Genomic DNA, 20,684 nt, shown 5'->3' with positions numbered 1-20,684 from the left:
CCACAGTATGTCCATGATGCAGCGCAAGTATCCTTGGTGAAAGCGCTCAAGTAGTCTTCCTTGCATTCCGTATAGTGTCCATGACTCGGATCCATATAGAGTATTAATAATATAAACAACCAACATTGACATCGCTGCACCATTATCTCACAAGTATAATAATAATAATTGTAATAATATATAAAAGTAATAAATAAAGTAATATTACTTTATGGAGCAGAGACCTGGAGAACCACCAACACCACCATGATAAAAATCCAGGCATTCATCAATACCAGCCTGAGGAAGATTCTTATGATCCGCTGGCCAGACAAGATCTCAAATCTAGAATGAGGAACTGTGACAAAGAACAAAGCAGCCGCCCATTGCAGTAGATATCCTTCAGAGACGCTGGAGATGGATAGGTCACACCATCCGCAGGCCTGCATCCAACAGTACAAGGCAAGACCCAACCTGGAACCCCCAAGGAAAAGGAAGAGGGGACGGCCCAGGAATACATGGCGCCGTAATTTGGAAGCAGATGGGCAAGACGTGGGGACAGTTAGAGAGACTCGCCCAGAACCTGGAGGAAGCTGGCTGGTGGCCTATGCCCCAGAAGGGACCACGGGCAGAGATGAGATGAACTAATAATTAATTTATTAATGGCAATGTCTTGGATTCCGATGATTAAGAATGAGTTCAGTGTTTCACATGACTACGCTAATCCAGTTGCAACCTGCCTTTTCCCCCAGCATCTCGTACAGACCAGCTATCTAAAATAACAATACACCCTGTTGTTATATCAACCGAAGGAATAGTGATAACTCACCTCGCTGACACATTAGGAGCCGTAAGCACCTCTACTAAGATCCTCATTACCTGTCTGAGGGCAGTACAGCTGCAGACCTGCCACATCATCAGAACATTTCTCAGTGGACACTGTTGAAGGGACTACAATGAATTTTGTTTCTCTCTAACGAAGCTCGGCTCTGGCAATGCCCCAGAAAAAAAAATTAATTCATAATAGTAATAACAATGTACAATGATTTTTTTTCCCCTCTATCGAAGCTCCACCCTAGCAGTGCCTTAGAATAAATATTAGTTAGTTTCAAACATAATAAAAACAATATGGATAGACATATATTAAATTAATATATATGTATAATATTAGTCCTGACTACTTCATTGCTTTTACCAAAGACGCTGGCATTCCATCCTGGACATACAGTGGCAACACCGCTCTACAAACAGCGAACAAACACCGGTATGGACAGCATAGATCGACTTCTTATGGTCCGACAGTTACTCTGAGCAGGCAAGGATCCCGTACGGGGGACGAACGTATGCCAAAAGTAATCTTTGAGCTGAAACGTGGTCGACGTAACAGAGTTGCTCTTTAAGACCAGCTTAGGCACCAATTCTGTTTCAACACACAATGCTATTCTGTTTCAAACCACAATGCTATTATGTTTCAACCCACAATGCTATTCTGTTTCAACCCACAATGCTATTTTGTTTCAACTCCACAATGCTATTCTGTTTCAAACCACAATGCTATTATGTTTCAACTCACAATGCTATTCTGTTTCAACCCACAATGCTATTCTGTTTCAACCCACAATGCTATTCTGTTTCAACCGACAATGCTATTCTGTTTCAACCCACAATGCTATTCTGTTTCAACCGACAATGCTATTCATTAAAAAACAAAATTGAAATACAGAAAATAATTCTAAGTATGAAAACAAACTTTTTTTTTCATATTAATTCTAATGAAATAAAAAGCATTTTATACAGGAAGATCCTTTCTTCATCATAAAAGGAATAGCTTTGGATAGATTTATACTCTTGTTTTTGTATATCCCGTTTTCCGTGTTCCAATGCTCACTACGCTCAGGTCTCATCTCTGTTTGGACATGTGAGGACAGATGTTCCGTCTTGCCTTAGGCATTAGCACGACCAGCGTTAGGCATTAGGCAATCTGGATGTAAAAAATAACACCCCTTTTTCTGCATCAAGAGTCAAAGTCGAGCCCCTCCCCTTCCATAAAGTTAGGTACGCCTTTTTATTTAGCTCAACCACACACACATGCATGTAAATAGGTAGGTAGGTAGGTAGGTATTTAGGTAGGTAGGTAGGTAGGTAGGTAGAGAGAGAGAGAGAGAGAAAGAGAGAGTTTTATCTCAGAATATGATGGTAAGAGAGAGACTGAGATAGCGTGTGTGTGTATTAGTTAGAGAGAGAGAGAGAAAGAAAGAGCTTAAGTGTTACGTTAACCACTGAGGCAAAACATACAACCTGGATACCTTCACCTTTCTGAGAGCTTCACCTTGACCTTACCAAGCTCCCCTGATGTTTTCTTCCGATACTAACAAATATACCTTTGACATCACAAAGATAATTTTTTTCTTCATTGCAGAGCAAAGTCTCCTTGTAGTGCTAGTGTCTTCTCTTCCCACAATCCAACACGACTTTTGAACTAAAAAATTTACATAATTATAATTCTACCTGTTTATATTCTTTCGCATATGAAAAAGTAAACGCTGTGATTATTTGGTCAGTGTAACGTCCCTTTATGTTTTCATCAGAAGTCCTCTTGTTAATACCAGAAAAACATAAATAATACTTTTAAAAAACAAAGCTGATATGAAGTGTAATTGTATCAATTAGTTTTGATCATTATCAGCTCTGTCTGTCTGTCTGTCTGGCCAAAAGTTGGTACACATTATTTCGACACCCAATCTCGGATCAAGCTGAAAATTTGCACCATTATTTCTTTTACCTGGCAACAGAATAATCAATTTAAAAATATAACCAGTTGATTAGTTAAATATTGATAATTAGATATTTGGGATGGTTTCTTGAACAAAGGAAAGAAATTGTACTTGAATAGTCATAGGAACCTCACTAGCAGAATGGTTAGTATGTCAGATTGAAGATGCATGAGCAATGATTTCAAATGCAGGTCGTTCTCCGCCCCCCTTTTTTTTTTTTTGGTACATGCTTTTAAAAACCGATTAAGGTAAAATTCACCCAGATATCATTTCTTTCTCCCCCCCCCCCCCCCCCCACCACCATATTTTCCCAACCGGTCCAGATAAGTGATAGGATTATAGCATATTGAGAAAGCTGTAAGCATGAAATAGCGCTAAACAAAAACAATTAGTAAAAAATAATTCTAATCGCACAGATTTATTATGGTTAGTCTAGATCAATTACAAATATAATGACACGACTGATCCAAACTCATTGATACACATTAATATAAGCTTTGTTTTGTTTTTTTTATTAGGATCACATCACATCTCCTTGGTGAAAATCAATTTTCCAGACACACAGGGCATACATAAGTTTTCGATCTAAATCTGCTTCCAAAGTCTTTAAACCGGCTTACAGCGCTGTGTTGTTCAATGCGCCCAATCATATGTGTGTTTCTTCACTACTTATATCATCAACAACTTCATCGTCGACATTCTTTTTTTCCTGAACTCCTTCCTCTCATGGGCGCTGAGTGACAGCAACACAACGTGCAGGGGAGGATCGAAGGGTGGAGGAGTAATAAAAAAAAAAGGCGCTGCCAACGAATGATGCTGGGAGGATGAAAAAAAAAAAAAAGATGGAATTCGAAACAAATCATATAATATTGTTGATGACTTCTTCCATACCCTCTCCCTGTGCTTCCATCACCTTATGCTCTCTCCTCCTCTCTCCTCTTACTCCCACATTACTCTCTACTCTTCCTCTTCACCCAGTTCCCCACTCATTATATATTTTTTTTTGGGGGGAGGGGATTGTGTGTAATATATTTCGTAGTGAGCGAGGGGAATTCGGCACTGCGCTCACACATTCACGGGGATCTTACATAGCATCGATCTGGTCGTCAGCCTACCACCAGCCCCGCTCTGTAACCTAAGAGTCTGGTGTTGGCGCCCCTACGCCCTCGCGCCCCTTTTCCTGTACTCTAAAACCAAAATAAAAAAAACAAAAACTAGTGGAGATGAATTTGTTTTGTAGATCTTCATAGTATGTGGTTTAGTCTGTTTGTTTGTTTTTAACGGCTGCTGTATTTGTGTCATTCGCCTTCAAGGAATTTATCAATCTCGCGGTAAGTAATATGACCATCACACTACGTTAAACATTCTGTAATTAAACATTTTTGATAGTTTTACCAACATACGAATCACAAAATTAACTTCATAAAAAATATATCAAAATTTGCATATACCACTACGTACTTTGCATAACGGTTCTCAAGTTGGGTTGGAAGGACTATTTTTCAGCATAAATTTATGGTAAGTACCTACAGTGACAATTTAAAAAAAAAACTCTCTTAAGGGGTTAGATAGATAGATGGGCGCCATTAAAACAATTGCTGAAGAAGAAGGGACTCGTACCAGGGCCGGCCTTAGGCATATTCAAACTAGGTAGCATACTAGGGCATCTGATAATCTAAGGCCGGCCCAGCTCATACTATATATGACTCAATTTTGTTATTGTATTTTTTATTTTGGATTATCATTCTAGCTTTTTTAATCTGCTTAATTTCTTTCTGAGTTATAAATTGTATTTAATAAGTAGCCTGCACTAGATTCTAATCTAAATCATCCTAAGTAACAACCATTGCTGTGTGACAACCCTGGGGGATGGTGGTTTCGAAAGTAGGTATATAGTCACCATAACAGTGATTGCAAAAAAGTAAACACGTATCTATTTACTACATTAATTATACAAACAAATAATGTGGCCTAAATATTTCCTTTCAGTTAAGATATTAATTAGGCTTAATTGAGCAAGTATATACTTTTAATAATTACTTTGTATTCTTTGAGTATGGAATATATACATGTCTTCTCTTTATCACTATATACCTACTTTTGAATTCCCTCCTTCCCCAGTATAGAGACTCTGTATACAGTGTGATAAACTCATTTTTTATAGACCTGAAGTCTTACAGTTTCATCGTAAAGCTTCTGAACTTCTCTTTCTGATTATTAACGAACAATTTTAATCAAACGATGATGCCGCATTGTTTTCCATTTACGCCGGTGCAGCATATTACAATCAGATGATCTGCCTTGTATTCATACTGAGTTATTACAGATTAAATTAAGGTATCCAAGCTCTCACATTATAAATAATATTTCACTAAGATTTACGAAGATATATGACACAATGATTTCACACTAAACCTATTGGCTTAGCCAGTGTGGCGCAAATTTTCTTTTAAATAAATACATTTTTATAGCGCACCATTCATCCAATCTCTTTTGTGGGCCTGTTGGGAATGGGGTATCTGATAGAAGACTTCCGTGCTGCCTTTAGACGTTCAGCGAACTCTTCTTGAGACAGTATTCTAACTAGAGCCCCATTGACAGGTAGCCAAGCGGGTTTTGCCTCACAGGCAAACATCCCTCGATGTGTAATAACTAACAGGTGTCCACAGGTATCTGATAGAAGGCTTCCGTGCTGCCTTTAGACGTTCAGCAAACTCTGCTTGAGACAGTATTCTAACTAGAGCCCCATTGACAGGTAGCCAAGCGGGTTTTGCCTCACAGGCACACATCCCTCGATGTATAACAACTAACAGGTGTCCACAGGTATCTGATTGAAGGCTTCCGTGCTGCCTTTAGACGTTCAGCAAACTCTGCTTGAGACAGTAAGCTAACTAGAGCCCAATTGATAGCCAAGCGGGTTTTGTCTCACAGGCACACATCCCTCGATGTTTAATGACTAACAGGTGTCCACAGGGGCAATAGGAAGCTTGACGGATCCTGATACTTACAGGATGACTAACAGGTGTCCACAGGGGGCAATGGGAAGCTTGACGGATCCTGATACTTACAGGATGACTAACAGGTGTCCACAGGGGCAATAGGAAGCTTGACGGATCCTGATACTTACAGGATGACTTGGTCTGTTTTTGTCACACACAACCTTCTTGTGTATCACAAGGGGGGGGGGGGGGTTGGAAGAAGAGGCACCGTCATATTCTTGAACCTGGGCCATGTGTACCTTGCTTCACCACTGACTGAAGCTATATGTGTATGTGTGCGTGCGCGCGCGTTTATATATGTATAAATTTATGTAAAATAATTGTTCTGTCTTTCCGAAAGTGCCTCGTATTTAAGTTAAACTAGTATTTGATTTAAACGCGGAGATAGACGTTTGTGATTTCTTTGATCAAAAGATGGCTAAGGTCCAAAGAAAATATTATTAACTCTCTAAGCTTCATTATTGGCTCCATATTAGCTCCATGAGAATACGGAGGTGGGTACAGTTAAAAATTAAAACAAAACAACAAATGTTTGTAATTTTGTTATTTCTTCTTCTTCTTATTATTATTATAGCTTTTATATAGCGCTACTTTCATGCTTATAGCATGCTCAGAGCGCTTTTGGTCCAATCTCATTTGTGGACCAGTAGGGTGGAGGGTATCTAGGAGTTGGTTTTCCGTGCTGCCTTTAGGCGCTCAGTAAACACAACTCTGCCCGAGTCGGGTGTCGAACCTCGAGCCCCCTTCTAGGTAGCCAAGCCAAGCCAAGTTCAAGCGCACTTGGCCTCTCGACCACGCTTCCCACTTCTTCTTGAACCTAAATCGACCTCAAACGGATAACGGTTACGTCTGCGCTGGTTGCAGTGGCAAAATATGTAGTTCGCAGATGGGACTGCGAATCCACGTGAAAAACTGTACCCTCCCCCCAAACTGCCTGGTCGTGCGGTTTGCGCGCTGGACTGTCGTTCGGATTTATCGATAAGTCCCGGGTTCGAACCCTGACCGCTCCCTTCCCCCGTCATCCAACGAGAGGTTTGAACTAGGAAGTAAACAATCTTCAACTCTGAAGGAACATCCGAAACATGTCAAACAAACAAAACAATTATACTTCTGACTCGAAGAATAGCCTTATTATTATTTCTTGAATGATTAATCTTTTGAGACTCTAGATCTAGGTATTTGATTAAAACTGAAATACTGATCAAGTAGAGCTTAGGAGGAAAATGTGCACACCTAAAAATAGAAACCAATTCTGAGCTTTAAAGAGCAACTCCCATATCCAATTTTCATCCATCATAAGTAGAATATACATCATTGTTATGGGCCTTTACAGTGCTCCTTTGAAATAAAGTGCACATTAATTGCGTATGTTTTCCACCTGTTTCAAGATGTTGTACAGTTAGTTTTAGCCAGCATCTGCACTCTAAGTTGGCAACTGCCTCACCACCGGCTATATCAACTCACTCCTTCTGTCTGTCTGGTACAAATTATGTGCACGCTGCTTTTCTCACTTGCCAGTCTCGGATTAAATTAAAACTTCGAACAATTGTCCCTAACAAAACACGAATCAATCCAAAAAAAATAACCAATTTAATTTAATACTGATAGTTAATAAATGTGTTCGGTATAGAAAAAGGGACATAAAACTTACAGCATTGATGTAAATATGGAGTTCTCCCCCTTACATAAGATTAGGTTCTCATTACGTAGCTAACAAGTGTATCCTTATCTCTTTCTCTTCTTTTTCTCTCTTACTGAGTTTTAAATTGATTTAATTTAATTTTGATTGTAAATGGGATTAGCTTTTAATTTGGAACCCCCCCCCCCATTTCGACGTTATTAATCTAAATTAGACAACTCAGCGTGTAGAATTATGAGTCTAGCTTTAAAAAATGACGCACACTTAAATACATGTCGAGGCGGCATAATATAAAGCGTATAATAACCAGTGTCTCCAAAAAAAGAGGAAGCTCTGATTCCTTTGCCTGTTTACGCAGTGGCTCATTCAGTTATTGACTTCCAAGTAGTGTAATAGCCATCTCTAGTTCCGACAATCACTGATCCATTTATATTGCTAATTAAACGCTGTTTTTTTTATTTATTACAAGATTGTGTGATCAGGTCATTGCGTTCATCTAGTGATATGTATGTTTGCTTGGACGGAGTTGGCCTGTTGTGAAACAAAAGTCAGCGCAGCGTCATTAACTCTTTCATTCCTAATCGACGATACCAACGTTGATTTCAATCCATTAAACTAAATGGATTTTTTGGATTTATAAACTTAAATTTGTGTTGTGTAAAAAAGAGCATGCATTCTCCTGCAATGCAATACCAAATGTAACATTTTCTGATAACAAACGAAAAAGTTATTAAATTTTAATCCTAACAGGATAGTGAAATATAAATGAGCAAAATAAATAATACTATCGAAACGAGGAAAATAATTACGGAGTGAAAGAGTTAAAGTCTTCAATTGGTAGTCAGAGCGAGAAGAACGAGCATCGCAGCTTATACACTGTTACGCACTGTGACTAACGTAGAGTTGATTTCAGACTAGCATTCCACACCCGGCTTCGCTCTCGTTGATTTCTTCCTAGTGTAAAAGGACTATTCTGTTGTTTTTTTTTTCTGTTTCACTTTCAATAAGCAGACGTTTGGTCGTTGTGCTGGTCACATGACACCCTGCTCTTTAACCGTGGGCCGAAGAAACAGATGACCTTAACATCATCTGCCCTATTGATCGCAACGTCTGAAAGGAAAAATTAACTTTGTCTCCCTCCTGAGTAGCATTATACAATATAGTCTATTTCTAGTTTAATAGGTCTTCATATAAGTTGGAGGATTTTTATCTTATCTTATCTTATATGATACAGACGTTACTTAAAAAAATTAATAAAATACTCACAAAGACACAACCATAAAGGCACATTCCTCACTCCATATGCTAGGACAAATTTGTACAAATGCTCTTTCTTCCCTAGCGCTATTAGAGCATGGAATGGGTTGCCTGAGCTAACCAGGAAAACCAGTGACGTAGCGGAGTTTAGGTCATTGGGTAATATGCATGACTAAATGCATGACTCGTAGGACGTAATTATCTTCTTTTTTTGAAGTAACGTCGGTATCATATAAGATAAGATAAAAAAAAAAGGAAAAGGATATGCTAATTTTGTATTAAATCGTCTTTAAAAGACAATCTATTGGGTCGAAATTTTACTGCTGCGATTTCGATCATGAAAGTATCTTTATTATCCTAGATCCAAGGTAGGTGATAACTGTCTAAAGTTTTCGTATTTCTTCGTCCACGGCAAGTGTGATAATTCTTGATGAGGGATGAGTCAGGGCACTTTGGAATACAATATAGATGGTAAGTAGATTGGCTGCGTACATTTTCAATGTATTTATTTTTTACAGGGAAATTAATGACACTTAGCCACGTGACGTAGACAATAAATTTAAAAAAATACGAATCGGAAAAAAATTGGACGAAATAAATCAATAACTACCAAGCCTTCTCACAAAGAAATGTCTATATTGGGTCTAGTCAATTTTGGACTTGATAAGTGGTAGGTACAGTCGACTGCGGCTTTTCCCTTATTTATGCGTGATAAAACTTATTAAATGTTTCTAGCATTACTTCAATAATTTATTGTTAAATTTTATAATGATAATAATAATGATTTATAATAATAGTGGGAAGCGTGGTCGATAAGCCAAGTGCGCTTGAACTTGGCTTGTCTTGGCTACCTAGAAGGGGGCTCGAGGTTCATCCGACACGGGCAGAGTTGCATTTACTGAGCGCCTAAAGGCAGCACGGAATGAGATTGGGCCAAAAGCGCTCTGAGCATGCTATAATCATGAAAGTAGGGCTATATAAAAGCTATAATAATAATGATTGTTTGTATACGAGGCCGTACTTGAAGAAAGTTTATATTGATACAGATCTACTAAGGTCACGCGCTAAACAAAGGCCTTCACCTTCACCTTTCCTTTAGTCTGTTGAACCGTTAAAGCACCACACATTATCTGTTGACCGTCTTTCGCCATGGATAGAATGTCTTGCAATGACAGCCACGTCCATCCTTTTATCTACAAATACACAAATTCAATACAATTTTTTAATAAATGCTGTAAGTGTATGACAAAGCAACTGAACGAAGGATGAAATAACATCTCACAGCTTTAATGCCTAATAAAATACACAAACTAATGCGACAGTCCGAGCTCGTGGTACACAGCTTTCTTGTGATATGCCATACCAAGGCGGAAGTAAAGTCTGTCCTCCTCTACAGTCATGTCATTGTCTCGTGCGGAATCGTGCGCTTATGCGCACCATAAGCACTGGTGCGGAACTGCAACATTATTATCCAGGGCTGGATTTAAATACATAAAGTCCCTATGCATTTCCGTGGATGTCCCCTGCCCCCTACCCTCCTTAAAAGACTTGAAAATGCGTTTATGTTACTGCTTTCGAGTACATGAATCTCATTTTCAATATAAAAAAAAAACCTCATTTTTAATTTTTAAAGTTTTAAAGTTTTCTTGTTCTGAACAGCTGCCTTGTCTACACTGCCTTAAATCCGGCCCTGATACAAAGTCTAGTTGATTTAGCACATACAATCTGTTAGGGCTTTTAAAATAACTAATACTGAACTGTTCAACAAATCTATCATTTTATGCATCCACAAAAAGCTATTAGTAAAAAATTATAACAAAAAAAAAAACAACAAATAAAAACACAAGGGGTAAGGACTTAAATTTTTTTTTAACCTTGACCTTTGAACTTTGGGGCGTGGTGACTGAGAAGTTAGGTGCTTGGTTTTCCGTTTTTCGGGTCCTGGGCTCTAATCCCAGTTGGATTTTGAATTTTGGAATTTCTTGGCCACCCTTGAGTCCAACAACTTTAATGGGTACTTGACATTAGTAGAGGAAAATGATGACCTTGAGCCACAGAATCAGATAACCTTTACATCATCTAACCTATCGGTCGCAAGATCTGAAATGGAAACTTTACTTACTTGACCTTGAACTGATCTGAACTTAGGTCTCCGCTCCTCTTCAGGTCTGCATGTAATTCCCAATTATCTGTTCTCGTCACTTTAATGACCTCTTCAATGTCTGTATCTTCTCATGCTCGTAACCCAACTGGTAGAGTGGCTCTAAGTAGCTTGCATGAGAATTCTTACTTGACCTTGAAGTTATCAGAATGTACTGGAATCTCCCGCTGTCTACTTCAGGTCTATAGGTATTTCTCAATTAGCTGTTCACATCACTTTATGCAATACTGACTTCCCAAATGTCTGTATCTTCCCATGCTCATGACTCATGCGTAAAGTGGCTCTAATGGGAAGCTTATTAGGAGCTTGAGAGAACTTCCACTAACAAAAATCTGAAAGTGTCTTGGAGTCATCTTCTCAACTTACAAAACGAAACTGGAACAAAGGGAGATAATTGAGTAAAGTGGAGTAACAAGTATAATTCAAGTTGAAATATGATTTTTATTTATTAATGATCCCAGTGGGAAATGTTTATATAAAGGATGAGTTAATAAAATAAGAATGATATCAAAAGTCATTAATTATAAACCTTTCCACGACGTTTGCACATCATTAACTATCTGAAAAGGTAACATTAGACTGGAGTTATGCAGTATGTGTGAATAGTAGCTTGCTTTAACAGTGTAGGTAGTCTAATTTATTGTAACTACAAAATATCTACATACTCTAGAAACATTTACTGTAATAAGTATATATCTCTATGCATGTTGTATTATTAAAAAGTCTGTGTATGTACTATCCATATATACATGTATGTTTCAGTTCCGTTCACTGCACATATTAGCTATTATACGTTACGTCTATTGGGACAAGGGACGTATGGTGGCTGAGTGGTAAAGCGCTTGGCTTCCGAACTGGGAGTCCCCGGTTCGAATCCTGGTTAAGACTGGGATTTTTAAATCTCGGGATCTTAAGGACGCCTCTGAGTCCACACAGCTCTAATGGGTTCCTGACATTAGTTGGGGAAAAGTAAAGGCGGTTGGTCGTTGTGCTGGCAACATGGTAACCTCGTTAATCAGAGAAACAGATGACCTTTAAATCGTCAGCCCTATAGATCGCAAGGTCTGAAAGGTGAACATTATATTCAGAGCCGGACTTGAATGCGGTCGCAGTGGGCCCTGCACTTTCATAGGCCCCGCGCTAATTCTAGATGTAAATTATTAAATTTAACCATTATATATATATTTTCCGGAGGTTCCTGTAATTCTCCTGAAATTGAAAATATACGAAAAAGTCCTGGAAATCTCCTGAAATTATTAAAATAAAAATATGCAAAGCTGTTATTTTCAACCTTACGCGCGATAAAAAAATTGCATTGTCAGTTTTATTTAATAATTTATTGCAAAGACTAATGTATTTTCTAATTCAAATCTTAATTTTCACTTATTATCCTTATCTCTATATTGAGACTGGGCCCCGCGCGATCCGTTTCGCATAGGGCCCCGCAATTGTTAGGGCCGGCCCTGATTATATTGGCACAATAACATGTAAGATTTTGTGGCAGAACTTGTATGACTCAACACAATCTGCAGCACAGGTTAACACTAAACGTCTTGAAGGTATAAGCCTCTGTGAGTCCGATTAAAGAGTAGTACAAAAGCAAACTTTCCTAATAAATTGCTATCTCAATTTCCTTCAAAACAATCTCAGTAACTCAATTAAGATTTCGAAATTTTCCCAAAAGTCCGAATTTAGATGATATTTAAAAAAAAAAGAGTAAGTTTGTACATCTTTCTGTGGTTAACAGATGACGCAGAGGTATGACCAGCACAATGACACCTCCTCTCACTACACCCCAATTATTTGTGACCTCATTAACACAACGATATTAGAGATAATGAAGTAAATAACATTACTGAGAAGAACGAAAATTTAATTAGCTATTTAAACAATTAATGGTTGAAAGTGCTAAAAGAATTAATTGAAGAAAAATATTAGAGCTTTCCATTGACTTTATAAAGCAAAACAAAACCAAAAAAAAATGGAAAGAAATTAAAGATAGATTTATTGTCTGTCTAGATATGTCTGATTGTAAAGCTATTTAAATGTCTGTCTAATGTTTGCACTCAAGATCTCTAGACGTTACAATGTCACCAGTATGAACACAGCTTTTGATAAGGGTTATATCTTTGACTAGCGCAATGATATTTCTCGTCATCACCAACAGCACTAAACCATTGAGTGACGTCAGAAAGAAATGATTACAGCAAGCAAGGCTCCTTACTCCTTTCTCTAGGAATCCATCCGCATCAACATATTAATAGACAGATCGTTGCTGACTTTGTCGACGTTCAACCAACGTTGTTCTCGTGACTTTATGTTCTTCTTTATTATATCTATTAAATCTAAGTCAAGCAATCAACGAACGGAAGTAACAATCTATATATATAAAATTCTCTTCGTCGATCAAGAGTTTGGACGAGAAGAAGAAGTAAAGGAAAGATCACTCTCTTATTTCTGCGAATAGTCACCCCACGAAAAAACAAGAGGGGGGGGGGAGGGAGAGAACAAATATTCACCTGTCACTACGTATGACTGCCTGGTCGTGCGGTTTGCGCACTGGACTGTCGTTTGGATTGATCAAACCCTGCCCGGTCCCATCCCCCTTCGTCCTTCAACTCTTAATGAACATCCGAAACATGTAAAACATTTTACAAACATTAAATAGCAGCGCCGGACTTAACCATTGTGACCAAGAAGTCATGGAAAGAGAACAAGTAATCTACTATGTATATTCACCCGTCACTAAATAGCAGGGCCGGACTTAATCATTGCCAAGTTTTGTGTAGGGAAGCGGATAATAAGTGAAATTTAAAATTTTGTATTAGAAGATATATTCGTCTTTGCATTTTATTCATTCTTTACTACATACAGAATTACTTTAATAGCATTGCCTGTGGTTAAGTCATACAGTATATCATAAAAATTCCATGAACAGTTTACGCACCGCCTTCTAAGCCTGGATCTATAGGCCTAGCATTAGAATTTTTATACTCTGAGCAGATTTATACATTCGCTTAACAATGTTTTTTTTTGCGGGAAAGGAGGGGGGTGGGGTAGTTGAGCGGAGTTAAAATGCTCCATTTTTTTTTAAAATCTATCATTCATTAGTTATCAGTAATAAAATGATCGCTCTTACAAAGGTTGGTATAAAGGAGGACATATTTGAAAAACAACTTTTTTAAAAAATGCTTCCTGTACTTAAAGAGTGAATTTTAATGTACAATAGTAATGTAAGTCACAGTTCAGTTTTCATACTGTTAACATGTTCATATGAAATGTTATGCTTTTGATCTACACTACAGTGCCGTTCTTAAAAACTTTATTATTGTTCATATTTTCTTTTGATATCTGCAAAGTTTTTGATCAGATGTTTCAGAAATTTAGCATGATCTTTCTCTCTCTCTTTTAGTAATTATCATTAAAATTATTTCATATTCCTGCTTTTCGTTTGCTGACGTTTGATAAGTGGACCTTTTGAAGAAACAGTATTTACTGGATGATTGCTGTGTTCGAATAAAATTATTCACAAAGGTATAAAGCTTAATTTTTTTTATGCAATTTCAAGATTAGCACCGATGTGAACAACTCAACGATCAGTATACCATTTGCATATAGCCTTTTCCTTAGTGTAAAGTTTGTTAACTTTCAGGTATGTTTATTTCCATTCTGGAAAGGAGCAGTATTGAAATTGATATAAATATTGAAATTGAAATAAATACTGAAATTAAAAAATACATTGGATAAATTGTATTGACGTTTTTACATTTTCTTTAAAATGATAAACTCTAAGTCCTAGCTCGTATCTTTTTTTCTTGATCATTCTTATATGATACAGACGTTACTTCAAACAAGAAGATGATTACGTCCTGCGCGTCATGCATTTAGTCATGCATATTGTTGTAAACTTGTCCCCCCCCCCCGACTGACCATTTTTTCCCCATGTGAGAACTTTTTAAATTTTGTTTATGTTTGGAGGCGAAACTGACCTGAGCGAGTGTGTTGATGTGTAAAGTAACTGGAGTTATGACCTAAGCGAGTGTGTTGATGTGTAAAGTAACTGGAGTTATGACCTGAGCGAGTGTGTTGATGTGTAAAGTAACTGGAGTTATGACCTGAGCGAGTGTGTTGATGTGTAAAGTAACTGGAGTTATGACCTGAGCGAGTGTGTTGATGTGTAAAGTAACTGGAGTTATGACCTGAGCGAGTGTGTTGATGTGTAAAGTAACTGGAGTTATGATCGCGGATTTTTCAATGGAGGATTGTTTTTTTCTTGAATCGGTTTTTGTGACTAGTTGTATGTACATTTGATTAGGAGAACTGTGAAATTATTTCCATTACTTGGAGTATTGACTGTTCATAGTGGATTGTGCTTCTGCAACCAGAAGGATATCGGCGACCTGACAATCGGTGAGTTAACTTTCTTTAGTCTACTCTAAAGTCGTAACAATATCAATCAATGACCTAAACTCCGCCAAGTTACTGGTTTTCCTGGATAGCTCAGGCAACCCATTCCATGCTCTAATAGCACTAGGGAAGAAGAAGCTTTTGTACAAATTTGTCCTAGCATATGGAACGAGGAATGTGCCTTTATCTTTGTGTCTTCAGAGTATTTTATTAAATTTTATCTTTGTATTTAAAGATTATGGTTCAGTGTTTTATGTATTATTGCTACTTTACTTTTAAGTCTTCTATCCTGAAGGCTTTCTAAACTTAGTGATTTTACTAAAGGTGTTACTCTAGTCCAGGGGTGGGCAACATTTTTGTATCGAGGGCCGCATTTTAAAAAGTTTGGGCATGACGGGCCGCATATATATATCTTAGAAAGATAAGCTTGCTGTGTAGAATGTCTTTAATTCATATATGCATTGTATTACGATTTTTTTTTAAATTGCTATTGTCTTTTTATATCACAATATCCCCACAAATATGCAGTTGTACTTAACGTGCAATGTTTTACTTCTTACACTCGCATAATGTTTCTTAACTGTGAAATGTGAAACTATCTTACTAGTTGTTACCCATGTGACTGCTGTCAAATTACAGTCAGTCAACATTGTCCAGTGATTATACTTGTTTAGTTTCCACAAAAAATGCTTTCCCACTGAATGAAACAATTTATGTTCCGGAAGTTAAAAGTCGGGACGAGCGAAGCCTGCCCCTGTGGAGCATCACCTGAGAATGCTGACCATGTCCTTCAATGGTGCATACTAAATCAAGGGACCCGAACAAGGCTCTCCAAAGACTATTCGGAGAACTGCCTGATCTGGAAACCACTACGCGGTTCATCTCAGATATAGGATTACTGATTTGAACCCTTCAACATGTAAAATGAGAACGAAGAAGAAGAACTGATGTATGTGTACACAAATAGTGTGAACAGCAGCAAAGTTTTTTAAGTGTGGAAATACAGCTTCTGGCACCCATAAGACTCCCGTGGTAGTGCTGACTGGAACTTCTCTTTGCTTTGAGTTATGTCCTCTTGAGCTGAATCGGCTTCTCTTAATAAGTGTTGTACTTTTAATCATTTCACTAAAGATAGTTTCACCTTTCAGCAAAGGAAAATGACAAAAAAATTTTTTTTCTGGTTGCCTGTAGAAATGGGAAAACCTTGTTTGAAAAGATTTAACATTTCATATGTAAACAATCAATTGCAATTCTTAAATAAGAGCTGCCCTTGGTTAACTCCCCTAGCTCTATTAAATTCTATTACTTTACTTTCCTACTTTTCCATTTATTAGTGTTCAAATTGTATGCAGATTTGTGCAAACTTTCCTGTTTCAAGTTTATGGTTCTCAGTCAAAGATCGAGCTCCATAAGTTGTTACACTTGCTATCTTGTTTCAAGCCTACCCAACACTCAGACATTGTGTCTTAAATTGACTGTATTGAAATTGATGTATAGCCAATAAGCATATTCTTCATATACTTAAAACTAATGAGACAGTTCAATAATTTATATAGATATTTTTTTTAAATATTTGCATTTTTATATCTATATACTGTGGGCACACCTGATTTCTGTAGGTGTCGCATAAAACACCTCGGCGGGCCGCATGTGGCCCGCGGGCCGTAATTTGCCCACCCCTGCTCTAGTCTAATGTGATTATTCGTTTGTTATGTTATATCTCACTGCTCTATAAGATATTAATTATACAATAAGTCAATTTATTTAAGTCCGAAGATGAAGGATGAGTATCTCACGTGACTACGAAGACCCGGTTCTGACCTGCATGTTTTTGTCATAACTTACGCATACAAAGTTATTGTCCACCGAGAATATTTAAGCTCTAGTATCACCGTCTGCCTCTATGTGTTCAATTTTGGATTGAATACTATGAATATAAGATTAGAGCTTGAACACCTTTAATTTAGATTAGCGATGTAGGAACAGGTAAATTGTGTCAGTCGACTATGTTTAACAATCTTTACTTCTTTGCTTGTCTCACGTATTTAGTTGTTATCCTGAACAAGTAGATCTATTGGCTGTATGTATTGGCTGGCTTTCAGGTGTAGAGGCAGCTGATGTTATAACATGACAGCATTGAACAACGCATGATTAGTTTGGAATGACTTTCCAGTAAATACACAAAAACTAGAGATTATCCAGTTAATTACCTCTTCATTTTTATTGAATGTTTTTTTTTCCATCTTCTTCATGTTTCTGTTTCTATTCAGCTGTGCCTCCCTCCCTTCCTCTCTCTACCTCTGTCTCTATCACTTTATTTCTGTTTACTCTCTCTTCGTTCACATTATACTTTCTTTCTCTCTACCCTCTCTCTCTCTCTCTGTCTCTTCCACTCACACGCCCGTTTTTTTCTTTCCATCATCTCTTTCTCTTCCTCTTGCTATATCTCCCTCCTTCTCTTTATCTATCTCTTCCTCTTGCTATATCTCCCTCCTTCTCTTTATCTATCTCTTCCTCTTGCTATATCTCCGTCCCTCTCTTTATCTCTCTCTCTCTTTCTCTTTCTATCTCTCTCTTCCTCTTTCTATCTCTCCCTCCCTCTCTTTATCTCTCTCTTCCTCTTTCTATCTCTCTCTTCCTCTTTCTATCTCTCCCTCCCTCTCTCTCTCTCTTCCTCTTTCTATCTCTCCCTCTCTCTCTTTATCTCTCTCTTCCTCTTTCTATCTCTCCCTTCCTCTCTCTCTTCCTCTTTCTATCTCTCCCTCCCTTTCTTTATCTCTCCCTCCCTCTCTCTCTCTTCCTCTTTCTATCTCTCCATCCCTCTCTTTATCTCTCTCTTCCTCTTTCTATCTCTCCCTCCCTCTCTCTCTTCCTCTTTATCTCTCTCTTCCTCTTTCTATCTCTCCCTCCCTCTCTTTCTTCCTCTTTATCTCTCTCTTCCTCTTTCTATCTCTCCCTCCCTCTCTCTCTTCCTCTTTCTATCTCTCCCTCCCTTTCTTTATCTCTCCCTCCCTCCCTCTCTCTCTCTTCCTCTTTCTACCTTTCCCTCCCCTCCCTCTCTCTCTTTCTGTCTCTCCCTCCCTCTCTCTCTCTTCCTCTTTCTACCTTTCCCTCCCTGCCTCTCTCTCTTCCTCTTTCTGTCTCTCCCTCCCTCTCTTTATCTCTCCCTCCCTCTCTCTCTCTTCCTCTTTCTACCTTTCCCTCCCTCCCTCTCTCTCTTCCTCTTTCTGTCTCTCCCTCCCTCTCCTTCACATACTTGTAGACTAACATCTCTCTCTACACTCCTTAAGATACCAATCAGTTCCAGCTCCTATTTGCTGTGTACAGACGTCTATTGTCTCGCCCAGTTACCATCGCTGTCAAGTTGATCTCTCGTCAGATCTTTTGATATCTGTCATGATAAAGCTAACCATGAAAAGTCACCACATGATATGCTAGATTGCTAGAGATGAATGCTGTCTTGACGAGATGTTTGCTGACTTCTTGAGCGAGGCCAAAGCGAGTTCTTGTTTCACTCTCTCTCTTCTATCCTCCAATAGCACCAAGCCCAGTATTGACATTTTGATTTTAGGATGTTAACAGCGGTTAAAAGCGATCTTAACCAACACTGGACATAGTGTAGTGATGTTCTTTCTCTCCGGAAATAATTTGTGTTTACCGGAGCATGATGTAAATAAGTGAAGCCTTTTGCAGCAATTAAATAAGAGGCTCTGTGAAGACGTAAATACGTGGAAGCCCTGCGAAGATTTAAATAAGATGAGGCCCTGTACAGGAATAAAATAAGATGAGGCCATATGAAGATTGTAATACGTTGTGGCCCTGTGAAGATTTATATAAGATGAGGCCCTGAATAGGAATAAAATGAGACCCTTTGAAGGATTTAATAAGTGGAGACCGTGTCAAGAATTAATTACGATGAGTCCATGTGAAGGAATTAGCTAGATCCCATGTGTATTGCAAGCTTTGAAAGCCTCTACTTTGTATAAGTCAACCTTTGAGTGTAAGGCCCCTCGGTGGCTGCACTGTTTACACTACCGTAAATCCGGCCCTGTTATTTACAGGTGATTGGTCTTATTGAGTATAACTGTATTTACTAACTTCACAACGCAATCAGATTTCGTTCACGTTTAAGCGAAATTTTGGTTGGCAGGGAAATAGTTGAACACTCGACTTGCTTTTAATAATTTAACTGTACGGAATTTAGCACTTGTGATATAAAGGGAAAGTAATGTTTGAAGGATTACGGTCACGACATGGCCTAAATTGTGCCGATGTGCCGAAAACTCAAAACTCAAACTCTGCGATCTGTAGACACAGCCCGTGCTGATATTACTTCAATGATTAAAAAAAAACAACTTCTTAAGTTGTTTTTGAATTATGTATTGGGTATCTTTATACCTAACATTGTAATTAGATCTGTACACAAGAATGAACAGTAATTAGATCTGTATACAAAAATCAACAGTAATTAGATCTGTATACAAGAATCAACAGTAATTAGATCTGTATACAAGAATCAACAGTAATTAGATCTGTATACAAAAATCAACAGTAATTAGATCTATATACAAGAATCAACAGTAATTAGATCTGTATACAAGAATCAACAGTAATTAGATATGTAACAAGAATCGACAGTAATTAGATCTGTATACAAGAATCAACAGTAATTAGATCTGTATACAAGAATCAACAGTAATTAGATATGTAACAAGAATCGACAGTAATTAGATCTGTATACAAGAATCAACAGTAATTAGATCTGTATACAAGAATCAACAGTAATTAGATCTGTATACAAGAATCAACAGTAATTAGATCTGTATACAAGAATCAACAGTAATTAGATCTGTATACAAGAATCAACAGTAATTAGATCTGTATACAAGAATCAACAGTAATTAGATCTGTATACAAGAATCAACAGTAATTAGATCTGTATACAAGAATCAACAGTAATTAGATCTGTATACAAGAATCAACAGTAATTAGATCTGTATACAAGAATGTGATTATTATTTGATTTTACAAAGTACGTTATTAGATCTTCATGTTTACGTTGTCAATACTTTCTATTTTTATCCTTGACTCTATATTTATAAAAATCTACAATTGAAAGCATTGAACTGTCAAGGTTCCAGTTAAAAACTTGCTTTAAGAAAACATTCTCCTAAATCTGTATTCTCAGTCGCTTCCTAGCCATCATCATCATCATATCATCCTCATCAGCTCCTCTGTCCCTTAACAGTCGTTATAGGAGTGCTGCGACAGTTGACGTAACCAGATCCCTCCACTTTTCCCGGTCAGCAGCTGTTCTTAACAAGATATCAAGAGAGAGGCCGGTCCATTATTTTATGTCCAGCCAGATTTTCTTTAGAGGACTTCGAGCTCCGTCCCTCTGTACCTGGAAGAATGACTTTTGATAGTGAGCCGCGTCTTTGCTAGGACACATTTGTACAAATGCTCCT

The 20,684-nt window shown here is 37.8% G+C and overlaps 1 protein-coding gene across 9 annotated transcripts in view; it reads left to right on the top strand.

The window, feature by feature from the left end:
• The first annotated feature begins 3,807 nt into the window (after window positions 1-3,807).
• LOC106076380 (glycine receptor subunit alpha-3-like) overlaps window positions 3,808-20,684 on the top strand; it is a 114,295-nt gene continuing 97,418 nt past the window's right edge. For 6 of the 9 annotated variants that reach the window (XM_056038536.1, XM_056038532.1, XM_056038528.1 and 3 more), the window contains exon 1: window positions 3,808-4,084. The gene's annotated coding sequence lies outside the window, so the exon portion shown is untranslated. Of the gene's footprint in view, window positions 4,085-9,012; window positions 9,120-11,154; window positions 11,378-14,269; window positions 14,344-20,684 lie in introns of those variants that run through there. The other 3 variants (XM_056038533.1, XM_056038534.1, XM_056038535.1) reach the window with 3 other exon arrangements.

This window comes from Biomphalaria glabrata, chromosome 8 (genome assembly GCF_947242115.1).
Source record: "Biomphalaria glabrata chromosome 8, xgBioGlab47.1, whole genome shotgun sequence".
Lineage (NCBI taxonomy): Eukaryota > Metazoa > Mollusca > Gastropoda > Planorbidae > Biomphalaria > Biomphalaria glabrata.
This window is presented reverse-complemented; position numbering and strand designations above follow the sequence as displayed.